This window comes from Arachis stenosperma, chromosome 6 (genome assembly GCF_014773155.1).
Source record: "Arachis stenosperma cultivar V10309 chromosome 6, arast.V10309.gnm1.PFL2, whole genome shotgun sequence".
Taxonomy (NCBI): Eukaryota; Viridiplantae; Streptophyta; class Magnoliopsida; order Fabales; family Fabaceae; genus Arachis; species Arachis stenosperma.
The window spans coordinates 130,743,917-130,757,476 of record NC_080382.1 but is presented as its reverse complement, the minus strand read 5'-3'; positions in this window follow the sequence as shown (position 1 = coordinate 130,757,476).

Below are 13,560 nucleotides of genomic sequence, written 5' to 3'. Positions count from 1 at the left end.
TTGATTTGTTCCTTTTGTTAATGGGATCATGGTTTCAGATTAAATGCAAATTGCATTTTCGTAAATACATCTTTTTTCTAATAATAAAAAAATTACAAGACAATACAAATTAGTTCAAATATTCTGTTTCAGATTACCTTGTTTTATATTTATATTAATATTTCTGTAATAAATAAATAGTAATAAATATTATATATAAAATTATATATTTTTTATTATTGTTTTTCTTCTATTTTCTTACCAAATTTTGTTAAGTAGATAATGATTTTTATGAACAATGTAAATAATAAATTCTAAAATTAATCTAATAAAGTAAAAATATACTACATTCTCAAATTATCCACTTAAATTTTAATATTAAAATAATTATCTGCACACTTAATAAATTAAACATTCAATATATCTATTATTCATATTATTTAATATTTTCATTATTTATCTATACTTTTTCTTACAAAAATCATGTCTTTTATAGCAAAAGGGTGGTCACACTTGTCATTAATGCTATCATTATTGAGCGTCTCACTTGTATATACAATTATAATTGTTGTGTGAAAAAATTAAAAAAAACATTGATGACGTAGAAATAAAATGTGCAAAAGTATTATCTTTCAAATAGCTAATTATTACTAATGAAACTCGAGCTGTTTCTTTCTGCTGTCCGCTATACAAATTAAGCATATTTTAATTCGTTAGGCCCTCCTTTAAGTAATAACTGATTAAACATGTGTGACAAATTAATGAACAGTGCAACTTTATAATATTGATTCATTCATGCGGAAGCTTAGTCTAGATAGAAATCATTTCTTTAATCGACATTTGGATTTTGATGATTGGGGAAGAGTCGTTCCAAGCACTCGCAATTATTGATGCTAAATCCCAAGTTCCTAACACTTTTCAGATACATGAACCTGTGATGTGATCAACTAAATTAAGGGAAGTAAACAAGGAACATGAGATCCACAACGAAATATAGTGCTTCCCATGAAGGCGATACTAGCTAGTGAGATGCATGAATATATGAAAAATGCTTCTTATTTTCTAGTAATTTTTTATAGAGCATATTTTTCGGTCATATGCATATATAATATTTAATTAAGAACAAATGATATCGATACTCATAATATTTTATTAAAAAATATACTTTATCGATTTAACTTGGATCACAATAATATATAATGAAGATTATTTATACCAAATTTTATCGAAATCAGATATCACATATCATTGAAGAATTATTTATTTATCTATATTCTAAATAAATATATTATATGTTGATTTTTAAATATATAAAAAATATATTACATGATTTTGAATTCTACATGAAATTGTTAGAGATAATCTTTAATATAAGTTTCTAACACAGTGATTATATATATATATAAGTTTTAAAAATGCTAAACTTGTAATCTTTTCTACCCAACTTATTCATGATGTAATTAATAAAAACAACAACAACCAATAATAAAATTCGGAAATTGAGCCATACCAATGTTTGTTTTTTTTATTTAAATAAAAATTTTCTTATTTTTTATTTTGGTTAAAAATAACAGAAATTATATTTGAAAACACAACAAAAAAATTAAATATTAAACATATATTCTAAAAAAAGACTTTAGAAATCAGATTTTGATACAAATATTGTAATTATTATTAGAAAAATATGATCTTTCAATCCTTAAATTTTGGTAATTTGATGTCAAGTAAATTTTAAAAAAAATTATTGTGAATGATCACATTTAAAAAAAATAAAAAAAATTCAAAAATTAAATTTTGTTCTAAATTTTTTTGTACAATTTTTAAATATTTATTTAAATATTGCCACAAAAATTTAGATTAAATAGATAAATTATTTGTTAAATATTAAATTTAGATAAATAGATAAAAAATATGATTATTTTTATCACATTCAAATTATTTAAGAATTGTTTATTTTGTCGATGACATCTTTTAAATATAGGTGAATTCTATGGTACCTATAATTTAGTGCCTAATTTTTGCCTAACTTACTTTTTAGAGTAATTTTTGAATATTTAATAATTATTTATTTTTATATTTTTAAAATTAAATATTGATTTTTAACCCTTTTTGATATGTTAGACAAACACTTTTAAGCACCATAGCAATCACCTTAAATATATTTTTGTCAGCGGCCAAACTTTTGAATTTTTAATTGGTAGTTGACTCGGCCTTCTTTAAATTTATTTTCGAACAAGAATTAATAAAGCCCAAACCAAAGTTGGAGACATACACAGTAATGGAGCACATCAAGTCCAAAAAAAAAATTTTAATTAACAAAATTTAATAAAAATTATTCTAAAAGATTAAAATGCCGACAAATAAAAAAAAAATTAAATCGACAAAAGTCGATAAAAATAAGTAAGCTAAATTCATGTTGTTTGGACCTTTTAAAATTATTTTTATCAGCACTTGAATATTTTATGCTCAAAATACATAAGATTTTGTTGTATATACCCCCTTGATGTAATCGTGGTGAAAAAAAGAGTCATATATTCGAAACCTCATTCCTCGCTCAATACGGACATCTCTAATCTGTCATCAAAATTTGTTTCTTTGCTGTGACATTATTGTTATAAATTTTCTTTACTCATTGTACAAGGATCGATCACTTCATGTCAATATCTCAACCGACAAGATCAGTGAAAGGAAACAAATTGGTTGTTGCAGAATAGACATTAGGCAGATCAATCAATAAACGCTAGATCTTATTACTCATTTTTTATGTGCTATTAAATAAGATATTAATCTAGTTTATATAAATAAGACGCATTTATTTTTTATACATGAAATGTTAATCGATAAAATGATTCATACTTCATACAAAATTTTCTATCTTTTATACTACTATGTAGATTAAAACAATTAGTAACAACTAAATGACACAATTTTTTGCAAAATCACATAATCCCTTTACTAGTATTTTGTATTTCTCATGTCAAGACCGTATGCAAATTTTAGTGTTGGAAAAATATTGATATTGATATAGATGAGCAGTCACACAAGTACAGAAAAAATAAAGAATAAAGATATAATTTTTTTTTGAAAAATTTATTCACTATAAGAAAACACTTCTATTGCTACGCTTTTAAAGTATGGTAAAAAGTTGAAAAAACGTGGCAATAGTTTTTTGTCACGCTTTTTGAGCTACCGCCACGTTTTTGAAAGGGTCACATCTGCAAGCGTGGTGGTTACTCTATTGCCATGCTTTTTTTCACGCTTTTTACATATTATCACGCTTAAAAGCGTGGCCGTATGTGGGGATATAGCCACGCTTTTAAAATGTGCCATAGAGATAGATAATGTCACGCTTTAAAAGCATGGCAATGGAAAAAAATATGGCCATCCTTTAGAAGCGTGCTATTAGAGGGAGATATGGCCACGCTTGAAAAGCGTGACAATAGAGATATATATGGCCACGCTTTAGTTGCGTGCCAATAGAGAGAGATATGACCACGCTTTAAAGTGTGGCTATTGATAACTACTGTACAATATAGTCACTCTCTTAAAGCGTAGCTATAAGTTTAGTCAGTAACCTATTATTATTCTTTTTAATCTTCGTAATAAAACTTTGCAAAAATTCATAGATAATTTTATAATTTAGTCAATGACCAGTAATTTTAAATCAACTAATCCAACCTTCGTAAAGTTGTCACCACAAAAAGTGTGTGTGATCACATAATATATGCTCTAATAAAATACCAAAAATCAAAGTCATAATAACTACCCATGAATTCCTAATACATGAATTATAATTCCAACAATTATTACATTATCTACTTCTTGTATATATACTTCATTACAAAATATAAAATTTCATGATTACTAATCATCCATTGTAAGCGAAATTATTTTTACCACTGCCCTGTATAATGTTAAATATTGTTGTGTTAGTGCATCATATATTTTACCAAAAAATGAGAGGACATATATCAATGGAGTATATATATATATATATAAAAGTCATGCATTACTCCAATTAAAACCTGTAATGTTTTATATTGGAGCCACATTCTCCAGTTTACTTCCATTCCTAACAAACCTAGCTTTGTTTCTATTTTCCTTTAAATATATAGATATATGGAATAAAAAAGAAAATTTCCACTTGTTTTGAAGCATTATTAATTAAACACGCTTTCTTTAATAAAATAATGTTCACCACAAAGGTAATCAAAGTGTACTTTTTTTAATAAATTGAGACAAGTGATTGATGCAAATGTTACCAACCAAGTAGAAATCACTTTAGAATTTATATTGTATAAATCTAAATACAAATACAAACAACTCACAATTGTGGTGTGTTTTAGCATCATTTTCTTTTTTCTTTTTACTTGTGCGAGTTGCTATGAAAACTTTAGCCTTTGATGGTTCTTCACTGTTCTCTTTAGAATCACGCTAGAGTACATAGAAAAAAGCATACTAACTAGACAACTACACCATGAATATAAAAGAGAAATCACAAAAAATAAGTTATATTACCAGCTACTTACGCACTATTCCAAAATTTGTGGATTCTATTTGGTGAGGACATATTTGCTTTGATCTATTTTCAGTATTTTAGCAGAGATATCCTAACTATAAACATGAAGAAGAGATATTATTATTCTTACAAAACATATTTTCTTGTGCTTAGAAAAGTGAGTCGTTTAGGATTCTACCAAAAAAAACACTACATGAAAACTTATCAAGATGTTTCAGAATCAAGGTCCTCCATGTACTCATATTTGTTTTTCTCATCTTTCTCACAATGTTATTTGGCAAACATGTTTGGAGCCATATCTATAATGGTTGTTTGTCGATCATTCTTCACTAATCAATTTCACCATTATCATTTGGAAGACTTGGAATCACTTTAGGTTCACATGGCTCCCTTGCACATATTATGGGAGAACAGACTCAAGGTCATCACTTATTCTAAATAAATCTCTTGAAATTATTTTCATAACATAGTGTTTTTCACTCACATATAGGTCTTGCACATAAAAGCATTGGTTTACCTGAGATGTTAGCACAAATGGTTCTTCTTGGTAGCATTTTTTATTGAAATCCACATATGAAAGACTAAAGTTGTCTTTTGCAACTATATACCACTCACACTTAAACAGGACTATCTTAAATTGGCCATAATAATCTAACTCAAACATATAAACTATTTTACCATAATAGGCTACTTTTGCTTCAATTGGGTTCTTATCTTTCACACTAGCAAATCTAAGAGTCAATGAGTCTAATCTTACACCACGATTTTGGGTTTTGCGTCTCGCATCACGGTGCCTTGTATGGAACATATACCCATTGATAAACCTGAAAATCTTTTTGCAACTCTATTTAAAATCCTAGCCAACCTTTTTGCCCAACCAGGCACATCTTTTTTCATGGCACGAATTTTAAACCATTATGAGAATTATTTACTGCAGTCTTTGGCTTTCTCACACTTTGTTCTTTGTAGATTGTTATCATTAACTGCCTCCTCATGCTCTCTGAAAAGATCAAATATTCATAGTCTTATTTGTTAGTAAGGTAAAATATTATTATTGAGATCTAACAAATAATAATGAATCAAATAAAATATCTCATGTAGACTTCGATCTTATCACAATTGTTTAGGATGTATGCATGACCTTGTATTTCTGATTTTTTATCTAAAATAAATAAATCTCCCATTTTTCCACCAAGAGGACATCCTTTACTTGGAAACAAACTAGGAGCTTGCAGCTCATATAAAACACACTCATCATTGTTTCGAGAAATCCTATTGAATCTTGTTTGAACATCTTCATGCAAATATTGTGAGCAAAAGTTTATACACTCATTCGCCAAATATCCTTCGGCAATGGATCCTTCGCCAAATATTGGACGACTTCTATTACGAACATGCGTTTTTAGTGTGCATATATACCGTTCAACATGGTACATCCAACGATATTGAACTGGACCACCTAACCTCATTTCATTTGCCAAATGAATAGGCAAGTGCACCATTGTGTCAAAAAAGCGTGGATGGAAAATCCTCTCCAATTGGCATAATGTCTCAGTAATTTAAGTTAACTACCTCATCTAGGCTAATTACTTTTTGATATATCCGGTAAAAAAATGAACATAATCAAACTAGAGCGATGGCAATATGGTCAGGAAGTATGCTATTGATTGATACTTGCAACAAGTAATATAACATGAAATGAGTATCATGGGTCTTGTAACCAGAAATCTTCTTTTTTGTTTCATGCACACATCGAGCAATATTGGAAGCACTACTGTCAGGTAATTTTTCTGCTTTCAACCCACTACAAAAGATTATTTTCTCTGTTGGAGTCATTGAGAAGCATACCTATGCTAACTTAGTTTTTTTACCATCCTTCGTATCTTTTGGTTGAACATTTTTCCTGATACCCATGTCTTTAAGGTCAAAACGAGCAACTACATGATCTTTTGTCTTTTTGGGAATATCCAAATTAAAAGAGTTCCAATTATGCTATCAACTATATTCTTCTCTATGTGCATGCCATTAAGGTTGTGTCTAAACATGTTGTACTTCCAATATGGTAAATAAAAAAAATTGACCACTTTTTTCAATTTGATATGCCATTCTTTGATCTCCTTTTGTTTTTTCCCAAAAGAATTATCTACCTCTTGCAATATATCAAATACAGTTGAACCCTCTAACAACTGCGGTGGAGACCTGAGTTCAATTTTTTTATTGAAAGATCTTTTGGTATGCCTCCATGGATGATTCATGGGTAAAAACTTTCGGTGATTCATATAAACAGTCTTGTGACTATATTTCAGATAGATAGAAGAAGTCTCATCATTACAACATGGACAAGCCAATTTTTCTTTTGTACTCCACCCAGATAACATAGCATACGCAAGGATATCATTAATTGTCTACAAAAGATATGCTCTCATGTTGAATGTTTTGTTTTCTTTGGAATCATATGTTTGGACACCTGATTCTTACAATTCTTTTAATTCCTCAATCAACGGTTGAAAAAAGACATCAATGTCATTTTTCGGTGATTGTAGTCCAGGAATGAGTAAAGATAGCAAAAAATAATCAGGCTTCATGCTCATCCAAGGGGGTATATTATACATCATCAGAACAACAGGCCATGTACTATGTGTACTGCTCAAAGTTCGAAATGAATTGAATCCGTCTCTTGCTAAGCCAAGTCTCACATTATGAGGCTCCTTTGCAAAATCTTCATGTCGATTGTCAAATGATTTCCAAGATTCACCATCGACAGCATCCCTTAACAACCCGTCTTTAACACGTTCATTATGATGCCAAGACATAGCTTCGATAGTTCTTGTGCACATTAAAAGCCTTTGAAGTATGAGAATCAAAGGAAAATCCTTAGAGTTTTTGCAGCAACTTTGCGAGGCTTTCTTGATGAGGTAGCATCATCCTCTTCTATGTGATGCTCAATATAATGGGATGTTCTACAAACATGGAAAGATGAGTCATTCTCATGCCCGTTCTGATACAATATGCAGTCATTGCAACATGCATCGATCTTTTGGTAGTCAAGACCCAAATTCTTCACCATATTGTTGGTTTTATCAAAAGAAGTAGGAATATTCAAATATGGTATTCCTTTTTTCAATAATTTCAAGAGATAAGTGAACGACGTATTACTCCAACAATACATGCATTTTAACAAGTAAAGACGGATGGTAAAGGATTATTATCCTTTACACCCGGGGTATAGTTCTTGGCTTGTCTCGTTTACTGATTCATAAAATTCCTTTGCACATTCATTGGGCCCCCATGTTTTGTCCATCAACTTGTGTAGTATCTCTAAATCTATCATGTAACAACTCATCAATGTTATCATTGTAGTTATATTTACCGTCTATGTCACTGTTAACATCCATAGCAACAAGTGATTCTCCATGATTAAACCACCGCCTATAACCTTCTATAAAACCATGGCATATTAGATGATCACATATGTCATTTCTCTTTAACCAAAGTCTATTACAACACTTTGCACATGGGCATTGAAATTCTTCCCTTTGAGCAACTCCCGTTGATGAGAAAGTAAAGTGTAAAAATCTTTCTACACTAACTTGATATTCTTTCTCATGACGTGGTATATCCATCCAGTTCTTGGACACAGTCATCGAAAACACATATATTTCAAATAAATAGCTAAGTTTCTAGATTGAAGTCTTTACTGTTAATCTCACTAACTGCGAATCTAGCTTCCTAATTAACTAGGAGTCAATGCTGTGCAAGCCTCCAAAATACTTTGTTTATACATGAAATTCAATCCTACAAAATTAGGACTCCAAACCATCAACAAGCATATATTGTCTAGATCATATAGAAACTTGCATGCACATAATCATTAAACGTGATATGGACAAACATTCTCCTCATATACTATATATCTCTATATTAGATAAAGAAACTCTACCCATTATTTACTTTGACTAATGTGTGCATCCAGAATAACAATCAACAGTGAACAAGCACTTCAACACGGAAATAAAAAAAATTAATGAACTAAATTGTTGTGAGATATGATTCCTCGTAATAACTTCCTACACCAGTGATATGATCAAAGTGGATTATATTTTGGTCTCAGAGCCAAGCTAAATCCAAGCACCAGTGAGTTGATTTCTCTTGGTTGCAAGGACAGAAGAAGAAGCTGCTTATTGACCTTGTCAAAGAGGGAAAGACAAGTTAGATATAGTGGATCCAATAATCATGGAAAATATTAACAATGTATCTAATTCCACCAAATCAAATCCCCGTGCATATTCAGCCGCCACCAATGTAACAAAATCCATATAACTAGAAATATTTTTATAATTTGGCTATGTTATATACTCATCAAGATGTGGGAATAATCAATTATATGAAATACAGTCCTGTCAGTGTGATGTTAATTCCTGATATTCAATAACAAAAGTTAATGATAGACTAACTCTGATAAATATTTTTTCCTGATTGAAAATTTGTTTGTCAAGACTTAAATTAGAATTTTGCCTTCTAACTAAAAAGAACTTATTCATTTTGGGTCATTTCAGTTGATCTACTTATTAATCTGATATTTAATACATTACCAGTGTTATTGACAATATATTTGTGAATCTAAGAGCTTCAAACAAATTTTGATGAAGCTTATTGTGGGTGAAACATAAATATCTTACAATGTGAATGTAAAAATGTTCTTTCGAGTTTCTTGTCAAGTCTTTTCAAAGGCAATGCACTAAGGAGAAAAAAAGAATATTCACCTGAGAGAACAACTACAAATATGGGAAGAAGGCACCTGGAGCTGAGATTGGAACACAGAGACAGGTTCGAAACAGAGTAGCCTGGTTCAAAGCATTTTTCTATAATTTAGGTTCAAAATAAGCACTAAGTTCTACAAAAATAAAAATCAAAATGACAATCACTAAGTTCTACCACAGCGACGGAACAAATATGAAGAAAATCGGGCACCTAACAGAGTAAAAAAAAAACCAGTGGTGGCAGCGGATTTCTTTTGACCAATGGAAGGAAGCGGCGGCAAAAGAGGTCACAGATTTACAGTGACAAAGGAGAATCCATGTAGGGCTTGTGAGGGAAGTCAGATTCACCACCAAGAAGAGGGTTAGGGTTTATGGTGGGACCAGTGATGGTGGGAGTGCCGACGGAGGCATTGTGAGCGCTAGTGATGTTCTTCGTTCTTCAGGAGTTATTAGGATTTCACCGTCAGTGCAGGGGTTGTGAGTGATGGAGGCGTTGCTGGGAGTGAAAGAGTCTTGAAGCGTGTTTAGGGTTATTAGGCTTCAGGAGTTATTAGGTTTGAGAGAGTCTCGCATTTAGGGTTATAGTTTTTTTTTAAAAAAAAAAAACCTTTTGGCTACGCTTTTAAAGCGTGCCGAAAGAGTAACAGGAAACAATCATGCTTTAAAAATGCTACTATAATGAAACCATGTTGCCATGCTTTCAAAACATCCATGTTTCTCTCTATAGCGTGGCAGAAAAAAATGTGGCCATATCTTTAATCAATTGCCACCCTCGGCCGTTGACCCTTTAAAGCGTGCGAGAAAAAATATGGCCGAATCTCTAATCAATCTCCACTCTCATAAAAGCGTAACCATTGACCCTTTTTGGCCACGCTTTTGGCCTATTTTCTTGTAGTGATTTTGTAAAAAATATTATTTTTAGAATTTCATCTTAGATGATTTGAACATGTAGAAAAAAAATCAGTAGAATATTTGTCAAAAAAGTAGATAAGATAGAAGGTGGTCAGAGAGTAAATAATAGAAAAAGACTTAAAATAATTATGTATGAGATAGGTAAAAAGATCTATGTATCAATAGTCTAAATTTCAATATAATATATATCAATTTCTCTAGGTAGACAATGGAGAATCTGAACAACTTGAACAATGGGCTGATTTTTTAGCCCACTGAGGATTAAAAAAAAAAAACCACCCCAACTCAAGTTAAAAAAACTTTTAATCCTACCATTTAACATTTTAATCATCCCCTCCCTTTTAACCCTAATTACACTCACTTCTAATCCAAACCCCCTCCCCAGCGCTGCCATGTCTCGCCGTCATTGTAAACCCTGTAAAATTAGCGAATAATTAATCAATAAATTAAATTTTAATAAAAATTTTCAAAATATGAATTTTATAGTTTTATGGAATAGAGATAATTAAAATAATAATTTTGACACTAATTAATTTTAAATAATTTGGCCCAAAATTGGGCCGAATAGGCCAAATTGGGTCCAAACCGGGCCCGTAAGCCCAACCCGCTCATTTAAACAAATGAGCTCAGCTCATTCTCTCTCCCCATTCATGCAAGGAATGCTGAAACTCAGCAAAAAGAGGGAAGAGCTTGGGGAAGAAACTCAAACCCTTGCATTGATTTCAAATTCACATTTCTTCCAACTCCGAGCTCCGAACGCCGCACCGTTTGCAGCTACGCATCCAGCGCGTCGAGCTCTACAAAGCCCGATAATCAATTTTGGTAAAAGGTTTCATTTCTCATCTCAGCCTCTTAATTTCCTTGATTTTCAAAATTTTTGGGGTTTGGTTGTTAAAACTTGATGTCTTGATGTTTAGGCTCAAATTAGCTTGAAGGATATGTAGGTTTTTGTTCAACCAAGTCACGTATAAGGCAAGGGCTCTCAAAACCTTGCAAGTTCTTAGATTATGTGAGTTTGGATATTAAAATTTGGTATATAAATGTGGTAATGTAAATTAGATGGTGTATGTATAATAATTAGAGCATATTTGTGGAAATTGGAAGCTTTGTTTAGGTCTTGGTTGCTGAAGTTTGGGTGTTGGAGGCTTGTAATCTTGCCTAATTGTGTTACCTTGGGTTATACGAGGAAATCGACCAAGGTATGGTTTTGGTTTCTCGTATTTAATATATAATGTCTTGTGAAAAGTTAGGCTAGATGACCATAGGATAGGTTGTAATACATGAGTATGTTAAATGCTTAGTACCTTTGATAATAATTGTTGAAATAGGTTGAGTATGGGTTTGGTTATTAATGCTTATGATAAAAATGGGATGCTAAATGATGATTGACAAGGTGATATGAATGAATATGAATATGTGGTGATATATTGATGATCTTGTTGATATAATTAAGAAATTCATGTATGAGATGGTTTGAAATTGAGGTATGACCGGTTGTTGGTAATGAATTATGTTTTGCAAAAATAGAGGTTTGGAAGATTTTGTGAAAATCTGATTTCTGGCCGAACTTCGGCGAGCCATAACTCGGCTTACGGAACCCCAAATTCTTTCAAATTTGTTTCATATGAAAATTGGGTCCGTGAAATTTATGCCGTTCAAAGAATGATTGAAAAATGTTTCAAAACAAGAAAGTTATGCCAGTCGAAAGTTCGGTGTGCAAAACTAAAATTATGCAGCACTTGGCATTTTTACCTATCCTGCAGAACTTGCGTATGCAACCACCTACACGCGACGCGACCAACCCTTTTGGATTTGGCATCTTGCGTATGCGAGTAGTGATTTTAAAGGGTTGTGTGCGCGACCACCTGCACGCGACGCGACCAACCTTTTCGGGTTGGACATCTCGCGTACGCGAGCAAGGAAAACGCACCCGTGCGTATGCGTGGCCCACGTGTACGCAGGAACCTTGTTTTAAGCAAAGTGAATTTTATGTTTTAAAACCTAATTTTTAAACCTCTAGACCTCTACTTTTACTCTTTTAGCCGCTAAACCTTAATTATGTGTCGATTGATGAAAAGAAGTTCGGAGGGGGTGGTAACTTGGAGATGAAGAAAGCTTGAGAAGTGATGAGTTAGGTATGAGGAGATAGGTTGCATGTATATATATATATATATATATATATATATATATATATATACTTCTTAAATTATAAAATTGATTAAAGAAAGGAATAAATGTTTCATCTGAGGACTCTTTTTTGAAAGTGTGACTCCAGGAGATGGTGGAAGGTGAGGATCCCCTTCTTTGTTCCTCTTGGTATTGTAAAATCGCCCCTAGCGAGATGATGGGAGGTCAGGATCCCCTCCTTTGTTCCTCTTGGACATATGAGAACGTACCTCCTGGATAAACACAAGGGTTATGGTTTCGCCCCACTTGTTCCAGGTTGGTCAGTATAGAGGCTCCCCCGGGTGGATGCAAGGGTGTGGTTCTCTCCACTTACTCCAGGTTATGATGAATTATGTATAAAAGGCACAAGTATATGATGTATAAGTGATGTTATGGCCATAATGAATGATTATGAAATGATTACGAATGAATATGAATGCTTAAGTGGCTTATGCACTTATTTTATCTGAGATACAAGTTTTTCTGGGTAAAGAGCAGTAGCTTACCATCGTGTGCTCTAGGTTGAGACACGATATTCTATTGACCCTACAACGTAAGGGTGACTGAGCATGTATAAATTTTCGGGAAGGATATCCCTCAATGACCAAGATTTATATATGAGTAAAAGCTATGCATAGACTTTTGGGGATGCACGTCGAGGGACAATCCAGGGTTTAGCAGTCGGACTTGTCGGGTTGGCTTGATAACTGACAGATGAGACTTATCAGCCAAAGAACAGGCATGCATCATATGCATATTATTTTAATTACTTGCTTGTGTTCTAATTGGGAATGCCTACGTGACTTTAATCTGTTTAACTGTTATACGTGCTATCTGTATTATTTATATTCTATTTGTGTTTGTCATTGTCTGCTTGCTTGTTTATGTGGTTCTACCGAAGTTGGAGGTTTTGGAGGAAAGTGGATGAAGGAGGATTATGGTTTCTGTTTTAGTTCTTTAAGTTTTATAATCTGAGTGTTAGCGTTCTAGGATTGCCTCTGGCATTTCTGAGACCTTATGTCTTATGTATGTGGCACCATTACCATGATGAGAACCCCCGGTTCTCATTCCATACGAATATTTGTGTTTTTCAGATGCAGGTCGAGAGGCACATCGCTAGGCGTCTGGAGTTCTCTGCAGCGAAGTGGGCTTTTGGGTTTTGATGTTTTGTTTCATTTTGCTATATCTATATGTATAGACATTCCTTATGTATATATGTTTTAC